Genomic DNA, 15793 nt, shown 5'->3' with positions numbered 1-15793 from the left:
CTATCCCACCCCTCCAGGCGGTCACAGAGCACCCAGCTGATCTCCCTGTGCTATGCGGCTGCTTCCCACTAGCTATCTACCTTACGTTTGGTAGTGTATATATGTCCATGCCACTCTCTCGCTTTGTCACAGCTCACCCTTCCCCCTCCCCATATCCTCAAGTCCATTCTCTAGTAGGTCTGTGTCTTTATTCCCGTCTTACCCCTAGGTTCTTCATGACATTTTTTTTTCTTAAATTCCATATATATGTGTTAGCACACGGTATTTATCTCTCTCTTTATGACTTACTTCACTCTGTATGACAGACTCTAGGTCTACCCACCTCATTACAAATAGCTCAATTTCATTTCTTTTTATGGCTGAGTAATATTCTTTTGTATATATGTGCCACGTCTTCTTTATCCATTCATCCAATGATGGACACTTAGGTTGTTTCCATCTCCGGGCTATTGTAAATAAAGCTGCAATGAACATTTTGATACACGACTCTCTTTGAATTTTGGTATCAAGGTGATGGTGGCCTCGTAGAAGGAGTTTGGGAGTGTTCCTCCCTCTGCTATATTTTGGAAGAGTTTGAGAAGGATAGGTGTTAGCTCTTCTCTAAATGTTTGATAGAATTCGCCTGTGAAGCCATCTGGTCCTGGGCTTTTGTTTGTTGGAAGATTTTTAATCACAGTTTCAATTTCAGTGCTTGTGATTGGTCTGTTCATATTTTCTGTTTCTTCCTGGTTCAGTCTTGGAACATTGTTCTTTTCTAAGAATTTGTCCATTTCTTCCAGGTTGTCCATTTTATTGGCATAGAGTTGCTTGTAGTAATCTCTCATGATCCTGTGTATTTCTGCAGTGTCAGTTGTTACTTCTTTTTCATTTCTAATTCTATTGATTTGAGTTTTCTCCCTTTTTTTCTTGATGAGTCTGGCTAATGGTTTATCAATTTTGTTTATCTTCTCAAAGAACCAGCTTTTAGTTTTATTGATCATTGCTATCATTTCCTTCATTTCTTTTTCCTTTATTTCCGATCTGATTTTTATGATTTCTTTTCGTCTGCTAACTTTGGGGTTTTTTTGTTCTTCTTTCTCTAATTGCTTTAGATGCAAGGTTAAGTTGTTTATTCGAGTGTTTCCTGTTTCTTAAGGTAGGATTGTATTGCTATAAACTTCCCTCTTAGAACTGTTTTTGCTGCATCCCATAGATTTTGGGTCGTCGTGTCTCCATTGTCATTTGTTTCTAGGTATTTTTTGATTTCCTCTTTGATTTCTTCAGTGATCACTTCGTTATTAAGTAGTGTATTGTTTAGCCTCCATGTGTTTGTATTTTTTACAGATCTTTTCCTGTAACTGATATCTAGTCTCATAGCGTTGTGGTCGGAAAAGATACTTGATACAATTTCAATTTTCTTAAATTTACCAAGGCTTGATTTGTGACCCAAGATATGATCTATCCTGGAGATGTTCCATGAGCACTTGAGAAAAATGTGTATTCTGTTGTTTTGGATGGAATGTGCTGTAAATATCATTTAAGTCCATCTTGTTTAATGTATCATTTAAAGCTTGTGTTTCCTTATTTATTTTCATTTTGGATGATCTGTCCATTGGTGATAGTGGGGTGTTAAAGTCCCCTACTATGAATGTGTTACTGTCGATTTCCCCTTTTATGGCTGTTAGTATTTGCCTTATGTATTGAGGTGCTCCTATGTTGGGTGCATAAATATTTACAATTGTTATATCTTCTTTTTGGATCGATCCCTTGATCATTATGTAGTGTCCTTCTTTGTCTCTTCTAATAGTCTTTATTTTAAAGTCTATTTTGTCTGATATGAGAATTGCTACTCCAGCTTTCTTTTGGTTTCCATTTGCATGAAATATCTTTTTCCATCCCCTTACTTTCAGTCTGTATGTGTCTCTAGGTCTGAAGTGGGTCTCTTGTAGACAGCATATATAAGGGTCTTGTTTTTGTATCCATTCAGCCAATCTGTGTCATTTGGTGGGAGCATTTAGTCCATTCACATTTAAGGTAATTATCAATATGTATGTTCCTATTCCCATTTTCTTAATTGTTTTGGATTTGTTATTGTAGGTCTTTTCCTTCTCTTGTGTTTCTTGCCTAGAGAAGTTCCTTTAGCAGTTGTTGTAGAGCTGGTTTGGTGTTGCTGAACTCTTTCAGCTTTTGCTTGTCTGTAAAGGTTTTAATTTCTCCATCAAATCTGAATGTGATCCTTGCTGGGTAGAGTAATCTTGGTTGCAGGTTTTTCTCCTTCATCACTTTAAATATGTCCTGCCGGTCTCTTCTGGCTTGTAGAGTTTCTGCTGAAAGATCAGCTGTTAACCTTATGGGGATTCCCTTGTGTGTTATTTGCTGTTTTTCCCTTGCTGCTTTTAATATGTTTTCTTTGTATTTAATTTTTGACAGTTTGATTAATATGTGTCTTGGCGTGTTTCTCCTTGGATTTATCCTGTATGGGACTCTCTGTGCTTCCTAAACTTGATTAACTATTTCCTTTCCCATATTAGGGAAGTTTTCAACTCTAATCTCTTCAAATATTTTCTCAGTTCCTTTCTTTTTCTCTTCTTCTTCTGGGACCCCTATAATTCGAATGTTGGTGCATTTAATGTTGTCCCAGAGGTCTCTGAGACTGTCCTCAGTTCTTTTCATTCTTTTTTCTTTATTCTGCTCTGCAGTAGTTATTTCCACTATTTTATCTTCCAGGTCACTTATCCGTTCTTCTGCCCCTGTTATTGTGCTATTGATCCCATCTAGAGTATTTTTCATTTCATTTATTGTTCATCGTTGTTTGTTTCATCTTTAGTTCTTCTAGGTCCTTGTTAAATGTTTCTTGCATTTTCTCGATTTTATTTCCAAGACTTTGGATCATCTTTACTATCATTATTCTGAATTCTTTTTCAGGTAGACTGCCTATTTCCTCTTCATTTGTTAGGTCTGGTGGGTTTCTATCTTGCTCCTTCATCTGCTGTGTGTTTTTCTGTCGTCTCATTTTGCTTATATTACTGTGTTTGGCGTCTCCTTTTTGCAGGCTGCAGCTTCGTAGTTCCCGTTGTTTTTGGTTCTGTCCCCAGTGGCTAAGGTTGGTTCAGTGGGTTGCGTAGGCGTCTTGGTGGAGGGGACTAGTGCCTGTGTTCTGGTGGATGAGGTTGGATCTTGTCTTTCTGGTGGGCAGGTCCACGTCTGGTGGTGTGTTTTGGGGTGTCTGTGGACTTATTATGATTTTAGGCAGCCTCTCTGCTAATGGGTGGGGTTGTGTTCCTGACTGGCTAGTTGTTTGGCATAGGATGTCCAACACTGTAGCTTGCTGGTCGTTGAGTGAAGCTGGGTGCTGGTGTTGAGATGGAGATCTCTGGGAGATTTTCACCGTTTGATATTATGTGGAGCTGGGAGGTCTCTTGTGGACCAGTGTCCTGAAGTTGGCTCTCCCACCTCAGAGGCACAGCACTGACTCCTGGCTGCAGCATCAAGAGCCTTTCATCCACACAGCTCCGTAATTTGGGATGATTTGTTGTCTATTCATGTATTGCACAGATTCAGGGTGCATCAAGTTGATTGTGGAGCTTTAATCCGCTGCTCCTGAGGGTTGCTGGGAGAGATTTCCCTTTCTCTTCTTTGTTCCAATAGCTCCCGGGGTTCAGCTTTGAATTTGGCCCCGCCTCTGCGTGTAGGTCGCCGGAGGGTGTATGTTTTTCCGCTCAGAACAGGACGGGCTTAAAGGAGCCGCTGATTCGGGGGCTCTGGCTCACTCAGGCCGAGGGGGAGGGAGGGGCGTGGAGTGCGGGGCGGGCCTGCGGCGGCAGAGGACACTGTGATGTTGCACCAGCCTAAGGTGCTCCGTGCGTTCTCCCGGGTGAGTTGTCCCTGGATCCCGGGACCCTGGCAGTGGCGGGCGGCACAGGCTCCCCAAAATGGGGGTGTGGATAGTGACCTGTGTTCGCTCACAGGCTTCTTGGTGGCGGCAGCAGCAGCCTTAGTGTTTCCCGCCCGTCTCTGGGGTCCGCGCTTTTAGCCGCGGCTCGCGCCCGTCTCTGGAGCTCCTTTAAGCGGCGCTCTTAATCCCCTCTCCTCGCGCACCAGGAAACAAAGAGGGAAGAAAAAGTCTCTTGCCTCTTTGGCAGGTTCAGACTTTTCCCTGGACTCCCTCCCGGCCAGCCGTGGCGCACTAACACCCTGCAGGCTGTGTTCACGCCGCCAACCCCGGTCCTCTCCCTGCGGTCCGACCGAAGCCCGAGCCTCAGCTCCCAGCCCCGCCCGCCCCGGCGGGTGAGCAGACAAGCCTCTCGGCCTGGTGAGTGCTGGTCGGCACCGACCCTCCCTGCGGGAATCTCTCCCCGCTTTGCCCTCCGCACCCCTGTGGCTGCGCTCTCCTCCGCGGTACCGAAGCTTCCCCCCTCCGCCACCCGCAGTCTCCGCCCACGAAGGGGCTTCTAGTGTGTGGAACCTTTCCTCCTCCATGGCTCCTTCCCAGTGGTGCAGGTCCCATCCCTATCCTTTTGTCTCTGTTTATTCTTTTTTCTTTTGCCCTACCCAGGTACGTGGGGGGTTTCTTGCCTTTTGGGAGGTCTGAGGTCTTCTGCCAGCATTCAGTAGGTGTTCTGTAGGAGTTGTTCCACGTGTAGATGTATTTCTGGTGTATCTGTGGGGCGGAAGGTGATCTCCGCATCTTACTCTTCCCCCATCTTCACGGAAGCCGCTTATTTATTTTATACATAGTAGTTTGTACCTCTTAATTCCCTACCCCTTTTTTGCCCCTCCCCACTGCTAGCTACTAGTTTGTTCCCTGTACTTTGAGTCTGTTTCTGTATTGTTATCTTCACTAGTTTGTTGTGTTTTTTTAGATTCCACATGTAAGTGATATCATACAGTATTTGTCTTTCTCTGTCTAACTTATGTCCCTAAGCATAATACCCTCCAGGTGCAGGAGTGAGCAAGTGTGTGTGCACACTCTTCATGAGTGGAGTCTAGGTTTCCTACAGCCCTCTTGTAAGTGCCACTGGTTTTCATACTAGCTAAGAGGTCTTTGAACTAACTGCTCGCTCACCAGGGGGCATCTCTGAGCCCATGATATGCCCCTCTTCTCCTGTGTCCCCTCGTAGGGGAGTGGGTCCTGACCTGCTCGCTTCTCTTCCCTTCCTACCTGACTTTGTGTGGATATTTGTAGCCTTAGTTGTAGAAGGGTCTTTCTGCCAGTCTCCTGTTTGTTTTCAGTGAGGATTGCTTTTCATGTAGATGTAACTTTGATGTGTTTGTGAAGGGAGGTGAGCTCCAATCCACATCCTCCTACTCCACCATCTTCCTCCTGTCTGATTTCCACTAGTTTTGCAACCTTGTTAAGCCACTTGAGTAATAATTTTTAAAGTGTGGATTAAAGCAAGTTTTTTTTTTTTTTGGCTTGCTATAATCTAACTTCAGGTCTCCCATTTGGGGGAATGAACTTGTAAGTCAGTTGCTTCTTCATTGAAAGCAATAAATATATCACTTAGTCTAGGCATAAGTTGTGAAAGCTTCACTGTGCTTCCCAGGCTGGGTCAAGACCACTTTGAAGCATTCCTGGGTACCATGCAGACAGAACTTAGTCAAGGCTGTTTATTCTTTGCCTTCTCTAGTATCGGCTCTGTTTGCTGATCTTCTCAGGAAACCTAGGAGCGAGCTCTGCTGTATAGCATGGACCACACAGCGCTTTGAAATGAGGAAGCTTTAAAGTCACAGGCAAGAGTTTGACTGGGAAGTTGAAGGGTCTGTCTGCAGGAAAGGATTGTACTTTGAGGTGAAGTTCACAAACAAAGTCAATCAACATGAAGAATCTGGAAACTCTCAGTGCGAGCTGTTTCATTTTTCTGTGCATTCCACAGGAAACAAGTGGGAACCTCTTGTGTAAAGTTCCAGCATATGTGGTCACAGAAGGTATTTGAACTGTACTGCGCAGGGAGGATATTGCAGCTGTCAGTGAGGGCGTTCGCAGAGCTTCCCTTTAACGTGACTGTGTCTTAACCATCAATTCGGAGAAAAGGAATTGTGCGAGAGTGGAACCGGGAAGAGGGTGTTCGGCGTGGGCGCAGCCAAGAGTCAGCAACAATGAGGGAGATCATTTTAAGTGAGGAGGTCCACAGTTTTTCATTCAGGAAATGGAAGGTTTCTTTGGCCCCTCTTTCTAAGTTGAGAACTGTGTAGCTAATAAATTGAGAACATTTTTAGTAAAGTGGTATGTATATTTTTTAATCTTTTATGTGATATTGGCACATAATTCATATATAGATCTTAAATTATTTTTGTTTTATATGGGTTTTCATTATTGAATATGGCCCCTTTTAAAGAAAATGTTCAGCAGCTTCTGGGAGACAATTTCCCTGCTTTATTGGGTAAGGCAGCCTAGGGTACACAGAAGAATGGAACAGAATTCAGGAAAACTGGGGAATTACCTTAAGGTAAGGGGGTTAAGATAACTTAGGAGAAACCACTTCAATTTGAAAGGGCTTATTTGTTAGTTGAAAAATAGGGATCAGTTAGACTTGCCCGAGAACAAACTGTATTTACAGAATTTTCAGAGCTCCATTAAAAAGACTGGAAAGAAATCATCTGAAACGGCAGCATGTGCCTCTGAGTGGTAGAATTGTTTGCGTTGAGTCTCCATTCTGTTTTGTAAATTTAACACTCTCAAAAGGAAGAAAACAAAAATCAATTTCTTTAAAAAAAATGAAATCACAAAAGAAACCAGAAACCTGGCTCTTTCCCAGCGTTCTAATAAGAAATGATTATAGAGTTCTACAAAACTGTCGAAGGGCCTTCAAGGTGCTGAAAGGTTTTTGATCTCTTTAGCAAGTATTGTAGGGAATGGCTTTGCTGGAGCTCCCAGCTCCCTCAGCCCCTTTCCTCTGCGGAGGTCGGGCCCCAGGACCTTGGTCTTGAGTGGTGAGTGCCCAGCATGCAGCCAGGAGCACTACAAGTAGGCACTCCCTCGTGGAGCACCTTTTGCGTCTGAGGCTGACAATTGTCCTGCCTCGTATTGGGTAAGCCCTCGGCCTGTGGACTGCCAGCTGCCTGAGTGTTACCAAGAGGAGATGGTTCATTCACTCTTTCACTGTGGATTGTCAGCTGAATAAAGCGGCCCACCACAGCCTGGGGGACAAAAGCTCTCCATTAGGATTACACTGCCAGGTTGGAGAATGGCTCTTTCAACGCTGCAAGGCCTCAAATAGGGGCTGTACTCAGCAGACCACCTTTATGCAAATCCCTCTTCTTTGTCCAAAGGCCCCCGTGACAGAGACCAGCTAAGCCTTTCTGGGCAGATGGGCTTTGTGCAGGGCTGGGAGGGAGATCACCCAGGTTAGGTGTTTCCAGGAAGAAAAGCAGATAGAACTGGTTTTGTAAAATGCTAGTACTAATAAATTGAATGTGTCTGTTGTTTCCAGTTCTCTCCTGGTTTCTTTCCTGATCCTGGACTTCCTCATAATTTTCCGGGGTGGAGAAGCTGCTTGGTCTGTGCTCCTCGCTTGCTTGGGCTCTCTTCTCTCTCCCGGCTGCCGCTCACTCCCTCTATCCTTCTCATTGAATATTTCCAAGGTCTTATATTCCCCTCCTCAGGTCAGTCCCTTGGGGCACTATAGTGATGAGTCGAATTTCAAATATTCTTTGTGTGCGTCTTATAGAATAAACTAGAAGAGATCGCCAAGTCATGTGTCCAACTATTGTTCTTATCTATTGGTCGAATCGATAATTCTTATCAAATAGAGGATGGGTTTTCCTACATGTTTCATTGATGCCTAAACAAGCAAGAGAACCCACAGCTGGTGAATTTTCTCTCCAGACTCTTCTGTAACCCAGTTTCCCTCTAGTAAAGGACACCTTTGACCTTGTGACCTTCAGCCTCTTGAGCCCCCGCTGCCCCCAGGCCCATAACGGCAGTATCACATCTGCCTTGTAACCCATTCTTTGTCTCTTCTCATTTTTGTCTGCCTCCTTTATGCCATGTCTGAAATCTGTCCTCTCTCGCAACTTTCTTCTGTTCCTTCAGTAGACCTGCTAAACTCACGGCTTTCTTCAGCCTGTCTGCTTCAGCCCGTGGTATCATCTCTCTTAAAGTTGCTTTGATCGTATAGTCCCTTCTCAGAAATTTGCTGTAGTGCCCAACTAGCTTACAAATTAAATTAAAATGTTAACATCTTCAGTTAGAGAACCCAGCCTGTCTGACCACATCAGTTTCCCCATTTGGTTCTTTTACTTTTCAATATTCCACCTTCTCAATTTTTTATTTTCATTTATTTTTGGCTGTGTTGGGTCTTTGTTGCTGCTGGCGGGCTTTCTCTAGTTGCGGCGAGCGGGGGCTACTCTTCGTTGCGGTGCACGGGCTTCTCATTGCAGTGGCTTCTCTTGTTGCGGAGCACGGGCTCTAGGTGCACAGGCTTCAGTAGTTGTGGCACACGGGCTTCAGTAGTTGTGGCTCACGGGCTCCAGAGCGCAGGTTCAGTAGTTGTGGCGCGTGGGCTTAGTTGCTCCGCGGCATGTGGGATCCTCCTGCACCAGGGCTCGAGCCCACGTCCCCTGCATTGGCAGGAGGATTCTTAACCACTGCATCACCAGGGAAGTCCCCCCTTCTCAATTTTTAAAGAATTATTTTGACAGTTACGTAGGTCTTTGAAATAATTATTGTTTCTCTGTAGGTCTTCTAGCTTTTTTTTTTTTTTTTTTTTTTTTTTTGCGGTACGCGGGCCTCTCACTGTTGTGGCCTCTCCTGTTGTGGAGCACAGGCTCCGGACGCGCAGGCTCAACGGCCATGGCTCACGGGCCCAGCCGCTCCACGGCATGTGGGATCTTCCCGGACCGGGGCACGAACCCGTGTCCCCTGCATTGGCAGGCGGACTCTCAACCACTGCGCCACCAGGGAAGCCTGGTCTTCTAGCTTTAAGTGCTAACAACAGCAACAAAAACAAGCTGGCACAGTGCCTCGCACATAGTCGATAACTATTTGGGACATGAACAAATAACTAAATCCATGGAAGCACTTGAAATTGCTGAAGACACCTCAATTTGTCCAGAAACCAGAAGCATAGGACTCAATGTCCTGAAAACAGAATTCTTGCTTCCTTGGTAACTTCCTATGGAGTCAAGTAGAGTGAAGCTTAATAAATATGGACCAAGAGTGGCCTAAAATACTCCAGTGTAATATGTAATACTTTCAGGTTCTTGACTCAAATTCAGTATTTCTGTGAGTTTGTATATGTGATTCTTCCTGTTTAGAAAGTTCTGCTATGAAGAGTTCCTGTATAATTTTCTTCAGTTTGTTTCAATAGTTGATTCTCAGATTTTAATCTGAAAATGAACTGAAAACAGAGAAAACTTACCTATTAGATTCCTTTTTTTTTGGCTGCACCACACGGCATGCAGGGTTTTAGTTCCTCGACCAGGGATCGAACCCATGCCCCATGCAGTGGAAGTGCAGAGTCGTAACCACTGGACGACCAGGGAAGTCCCCAGATTCTTAATTAAATGATTCACTAAGATCTCTTTCAGTGGTTCACTTAAAATATACCTTTATGTAACGAGAGATGGCTATCTACATATTGTCATCTCTCCTACATTTTTTCCTACATCTTTTTCTATACCTTAGATTATTCTTTTCCTGAATCTTAGGGTCTCTGGAGAAAGAGAAAACTCTTGTCACAGTCCTCAACGAGCTGAATGCAATTTATTCTTCACAGTTTTGCAGGCTAGGTTCAGACAGCCATGTATTGTAGGGAGGAACTAATCTTATTCCCTGCACTGAGGGGAGAAACTGACAACATGTGACTTTCATACAGGGCCAGATAGGGCAGGTGCCATCAGGACTACAGGAGAGGGGATCAGAAAGTGCTTCTTGGAGAAGGTGCTTTGGAGAATGTGCCTTGAAGGATAGATATGGCTTCAATTAGTAAAGATGTGGAGAAGGGCCTTCTAGGCAGGGAGACTGTCCTGAGCGAAGCCTGGGTGGGTGGATGGAAGAGTGTGTGTGACTGAGTGATGGTGCATACTTCCTGGAATTCAGAAGACGTAAGCTATGGTGTGGCTGAAGAGGTGAGTTGGGTCATATTGTAGAGGGCCTTGGGTGACAAGCTGAGACAGTTTGACTATGAGGGATGTTTAAAAGCTGCAAAGAGAACACATGTAACCATGATATGATATGCACATTCGCATATTAACAAACATATGGAACCCCTTGTGTTCTCCCTTTAGTAACGTGATCTTATCTGCAATGAGGTGAGATGGAATCAGCCTAGTAAACGAAGCCAAACCCAAACCTACCTAACTAGGTGGGCCCCGGGATCCACATCACTGCTCTTGCTTGCTTCACAGGGGTTTCAGATGACAAATTTTGTCAGAGGCTCTTCCTCTAGGTCAGAGCTGTGCCAAGCCAATAGTTCTGGATGCCAGTCGCCAGTGGAGTAAGCATTGGGTGTGAATGCCACCACAGGCACCCAGTCGGCTTCTTGCAGATGCCCTTTGGCCAATGTGAACTGAGGTCACATGTTGAGAAGCGGCCCCAGTTCCCTTCAGTGGATGCCTCTTGAGCTGCCACTCTGTGCCAGGTGCTGGGGACAAGCAGTCACGAGACCAGATTCTGGCCTTGTGCTCACACTCCAGTGACAAAGGCTCGAACAGTGATCAGACATCCTAGAAAGTAGCAAGTGCCCTGAAAGATAAGTAGACACTGAGCTCTAGAGGGCTGAGGGAAGAGGAATCTGGGGAGAGCATGTGCATGATTCTGGAAAATCTTGAGAAAAATGGTATCTTTTTGGACACATTCATATATCCAGATCCCCAGATCCCTTCAGGCCTCATAGATGCTGTGGAGTATGTTTGGCAAACATCAGAAACAGATTTTTATTTGGAGACCATGCTATTTGGCTTCAGCATTAGTACCATCCAGATAGTACAAGGATTATATGTTTCTCAGAGAAGGTGGAGACACTCCCTGTTTAATGCAAAGAAAATCCATAACACTTGGTAGAAGAAATTTGTGAACATAACATCAGTTCCATATCTAAAAACCATGTAAAGGATTCAAGTAAACTTTTTTTCTAATTACACATAAAGGAGAGTTTGTATAGTGGCAGATCTTAACATCATCTCTAGGCTTGTATCAAGGTGACTGGACAAGTTAGCATGAGAAAGCTTAGTGCCTTCGGTCAAGTAGGCTGCCATTGTGATTGATGGGGAGCTGAAATTAGGGAGAGACTAAAGAAATTTGACTTCGTGGAGAAGCTGGCAGCAGTTTAAGAGCATTCTTGGGTGAGGAGCAATCCCAGTTTCTCCAGCCCATAGCATTGCTATGAGAATCATAGCACTGTGTGCCACAGTCAGTTCTAACCTGGGAAGTCTTGGTAGTTGAAAACAGGTTCTCTTATCTTTATTTGAAATGTACAGTTACATGATTGTTGACTTCCCTTGTGTGGCTAGAAAGGCTATTTTTGATCTAGAAACATCTCTTTCTTCAAAGGTGAACTGAATAGACTATCCAGTGTCCACAGACAGCACTCACCAGTTTCTTCAATTCTCGTTCTTGGGTAAGAAAATGCCTTTCATCTTTTAGATTTTTGCTTTATACTTACTTTTTATATTGTACTGTGTGTTTGTAATCTAATGGAAGTAAGAGTCCTCTGTGTTTTGAAACTGATTGCCAAGTTGTAAGTGATTGGGGGTAAATCTAAGTAATGAACTGCATTTTAAAATAATAACACCTGAATTAGTCAATAATTCATACAATCAAGATGTGCTCAGTTAAAGCACAGGTCAAGATGTAACATCGTTCGACTAGTCACAATCAACTCTTAACACTGGTGAATTGAATACATGTGAAATTGTGTAGCAAATATTATTTGTGTAAACAAATAATAAAAATATCTGTTTAGAGATGTCATTGATTTTTACCAGCTACAGATTTAAAATGCAAACCGTATCTTATTCTACTTAGACACTCTAAAGGTAGCACTCTACCCATTTCCCTTAGAGAATTATAAAATCAAATGCAGGAAAGAAAAGATGTCTTGGTTTTGGTAAATTGGAGATTTTAGATCAATGATGTGTGTGTGTGTGTGTGTGTGTGTGTATGTATACATGCATGTAAACTCAATTGTAGAACAAATGAAAAGAGAACTGAACTTGAATGCAAATTTTTTGCATCTAATATTATATTTATATAGGTGTGTATATGATGATATATTCTCATAAATGAAAAATCAACCTGAAATCAGGGAGCCTGATTCCGCCAGCTCCACTTTTCATTCTCAAGACTGCTTTGGCTATTCGGGATCTTTTGTGTTTCCATACAAATTGTGAAATTTTTTGTTCTAGTTCTGTGAAAAATGCCAGTGGTAGTTTGATAGGGATTGCATTGAATCTGTAGATTGCTTTGGGTAGTATAGTCATTTTCACAATGTTGATTCTTCCAATCCAAGAACATGGTATATCTCTCCATCTATTTGTATCATCTTTAATTTCTTTCATCAGTGTCTTATAATTTTCTGCATACAGGTCTTTTGTCTCCTTAGGTAGGTTTATTCCTAGATATTTTATTCTTTTTGTTGCAGTGGTAAATGGGAGTGTTTCCTTAATTTCACTTTCAGATTTTTCATCATTAGTGTATAGGAATGCCAGAGATTTCTGTGCATTAATTTTGTATCCTGCTCCTTTACCAAATTCATTGATTAGCTCTAGTAGTTTTCTAGTAGCATCTTTAGGATACTCTATGTATAGTATCATGTCATCTGCAAAAGTGACAGCTTTACTTCTAATTTTCCAATTTGGATTCCTTTTATTTCTTTTTCTTCTCTGATTGCCGTGGCTAAAACTTCCAAAACTATGTTGAATAATAGCAGTGAGAGTGGGCAAGCTTGTCTTGTTCCTGACCTTAGTGGGAATGGTTTCAGTTTTTCACCATTGAGGACGATGTTGGCTGTGGGTTTGTCATATATGGCCTTTATTATGTTGAGGAAAGTTCCCTCTATGCCTACGTTCTGCAGGGTTTTTATCATAAATGGGTGTTGAATTTTGTCAAAAGCTTTCTCTGCATCTATTGAGATGATCATATAGTTTTTCTCCTTCAATTTGTTAATATAATGTATCACGTTGATTCATTCGCATATATTGAAGAATCCTTGCATTCCTGGAATAAACCCCACTTGATCATGCTGTATGATCCTTTTAATGTGCTGTTGGACCTGACTTCAGACTATACTACAAAGCTACAGTAATCAAGACAGTATGGTACTGGCACAAAAACAGAAAGATAGATCAATGGAACAGGATAGAAAGCCCAGAGATAAATCCACGCACATATGGTCACCATATCTTTGATAAAGGAGGCAAGAATATACAGTGGAGAAAAGACAGCCTCTTAAATAAGTGGTGCTGGGAAAACTGGGCAGGTACATGTAAAACTATGAAATTAGAACACTCCCTAACAGCATACACAAAAATAAACTCAAAATGCATTAAAGACCTAAATGTAATGCCAGACACTATCAAACTCTTAGAGGAAAACATAGGCAGAACACTCTATGACATAAATCACAGCAAGATCCTTTATGACCCACCTCCTAGAGAAATGGAAATAAAAACAAAAATAAACAAATGGGACCTAATGAAACTTCAAAGCTTTTGCACAGCAAAGGAAACCATAAACAAGACCAAAAGACAACCCTCAGAATGGGAGAAAATATTTGCAAATGAAGCAACTGACAAAGGATTAGTCTCCGAAATTTACAAGCAGCTCATGCAGCTCAATAACAAAAAAACAAACAACCCAATCCAAAAATGGGCAGAAGACCTAAATAGACATTTCTCCAAAGAAGATATACAGATTGCCAACAAACACATGAATGAATGGTCAACATCATTAATCATTAGAGAAATGCAAATCAAAACTACAATGAGATATCATCTCACACCGGTCAGAATGGCCATCATCAAAAAATCTACAAACAATAAATGCTGGAGAGGGTGTGGAGAAAAGGGAACCCTCTTGCACTGTTGGTGGGAATGTAAATTGATACAGCCACTATGGAGAACAGTATGGAGGTTCCTTAAAAAACTACAAATAGAACTACCATATGACCCAGCAATCCCACTACTGGGCATATACCCTGAGAAAACCATAATTCAAAAAGACTCATGTACCAAAATGTTCATTGCAGCTCTATTTACAATAGCCAGGACATGGAGGCAACCTAAGTGTCCATCATCGGATGAATGGATAAAGAAGATGTGGCACATATATACCATGGAATATTACTCAGCCATAAAAAGAAATGAAATTGAGTTATTTGTAGTGAGGTGGATGGACCTAGAGTCTGTCATACAGAGTGAAGTAAGTCAGAAAGAGAAAAATAAATACCGTATGCTAACACATATATATGGAATCTAAGGAAAAAAAAAAGGTCATGAAGAACCTAGGGGTAAGACGGGAATAAAGACAGAGACCTACTAGAGAATGGACTTGAGGATATGGGGAGGGGGAAGGGTAAGCTGTGACGAAGCGAGAGAGTGGCATGGACATATATGCACTACCAAACGTAAAATACATAGCTAGTGGGAAGCAGCCGCATAGCACAGGGAGATCAGCTGGGTGCTTTGTGACCACCTAGAGGGGTGGGATAGGGAGGGTGGGAGGGAGGCAGATGCAAGAGGGAAGAGATACGGGAACATATGTATATGTATAACTGATTCACTTTGTTATAAAGCAGAAAGTAACACACCATTTTAAAGCAATTATACTCCAATAAAGATGTCAAAAAAGAAAATCAACGTACATATTTCCTTTGAACTGTGATGTATAAAATAAAACGTAACATATATTTATTGCAATTAATGTAATATGGTGTTTAGGTACCCTGGGAACTTTGATACTTCTGTAATGAAAATAAATATGAAAAATAAATTTATAAATCTTAGGATGTAACAGTTATACTCAATGTCACCCATTTCTTCCAAAGGGGGCATTTTCCCAAGTATTCAACTGGTGAGTTCCATAAATAATTGCATTTTCAAAAATTGCATGGGACTTAGATGTGTCTCATGCCAAGTTGCTCATTTTATAAAATCATCTCAATAGATACACAAGTTGTCCTTGTGCACCCTTGAAATTCCATACTGGGAATATTTCCTTAGTATAGGAATTCCAATGTGGTGATACACCTGATGGACAGCTTTTACCTTGTTCCTGGCTTCGAAGTTATTTAGACGTCAGAGATTAAGGTCATATTAATTTATGGTTCATACTGTTTGCAAAAAGGAGAACATTACCTTACATAGATAATTCTGAAAGAGAAACATATGTAATGCACAGTCATTGCAATTGCTCTTTTTTATGTTGGAAGAAAGTCTTTCCTGTTTTCTCTTTTTTAAATTCCAGATTTATTGAAGCATAATGAACATGGAAAAAATATGGAATGCTTCACAAATTTGTCCGTCATCCTTTCAAAGTGCCATGCTAATCTTCTCTGTATCATTCCAATTTTGGAATATGTGCAGCTGAAGCAAGCACTCCTTGTAATAGTTCTTTAAAAGAGAAGTTTAAGTGAGAGTCCTTTATCCATAGTGCAGGCTATGCTGGGCACTTTTTTGGGAGTACCTGGGACTGAGACCAGTAAACTAGTTAAAAGTGGCCTATGTAGTTACCACATTCATCTTTCCCTGGACCCTTTATAAACTTTGGGGGGCTCCCAGACTAGCATTTTTATCCCAGAGCTCATTAAATATTTATTGTTAGGTTTTCAGATTTTCCTTTGTGTCATTCCTAAGTTAAAATGTCTTTGGCCAT

General features: G+C 42.1%; 1 protein-coding gene and 1 non-coding gene across 2 annotated transcripts in view; one reads left to right on the top strand and one right to left on the bottom strand.

Moving 5' to 3' along the window:
* Positions 1 to 15793, top strand: part of PASD1 (PAS domain containing repressor 1) — a 188124-nt gene that overhangs the window by 72891 nt on the left and 99440 nt on the right. The gene's annotated exons all lie outside the window — the stretch shown is intronic.
* Positions 15412 to 15517, bottom strand: LOC137217648 (U6 spliceosomal RNA). The gene has a single exon (XR_010940163.1). It is a non-coding gene; the product is annotated as a U6 spliceosomal RNA (small nuclear RNA).

Source organism: Pseudorca crassidens, chromosome X, assembly GCF_039906515.1.
Source record: "Pseudorca crassidens isolate mPseCra1 chromosome X, mPseCra1.hap1, whole genome shotgun sequence".
Classification (NCBI taxonomy): Eukaryota; Metazoa; Chordata; class Mammalia; order Artiodactyla; family Delphinidae; genus Pseudorca; species Pseudorca crassidens.
Note: the sequence above shows the minus strand (reverse complement) of the source record. Positions and strands in the feature narration are given on the sequence as shown.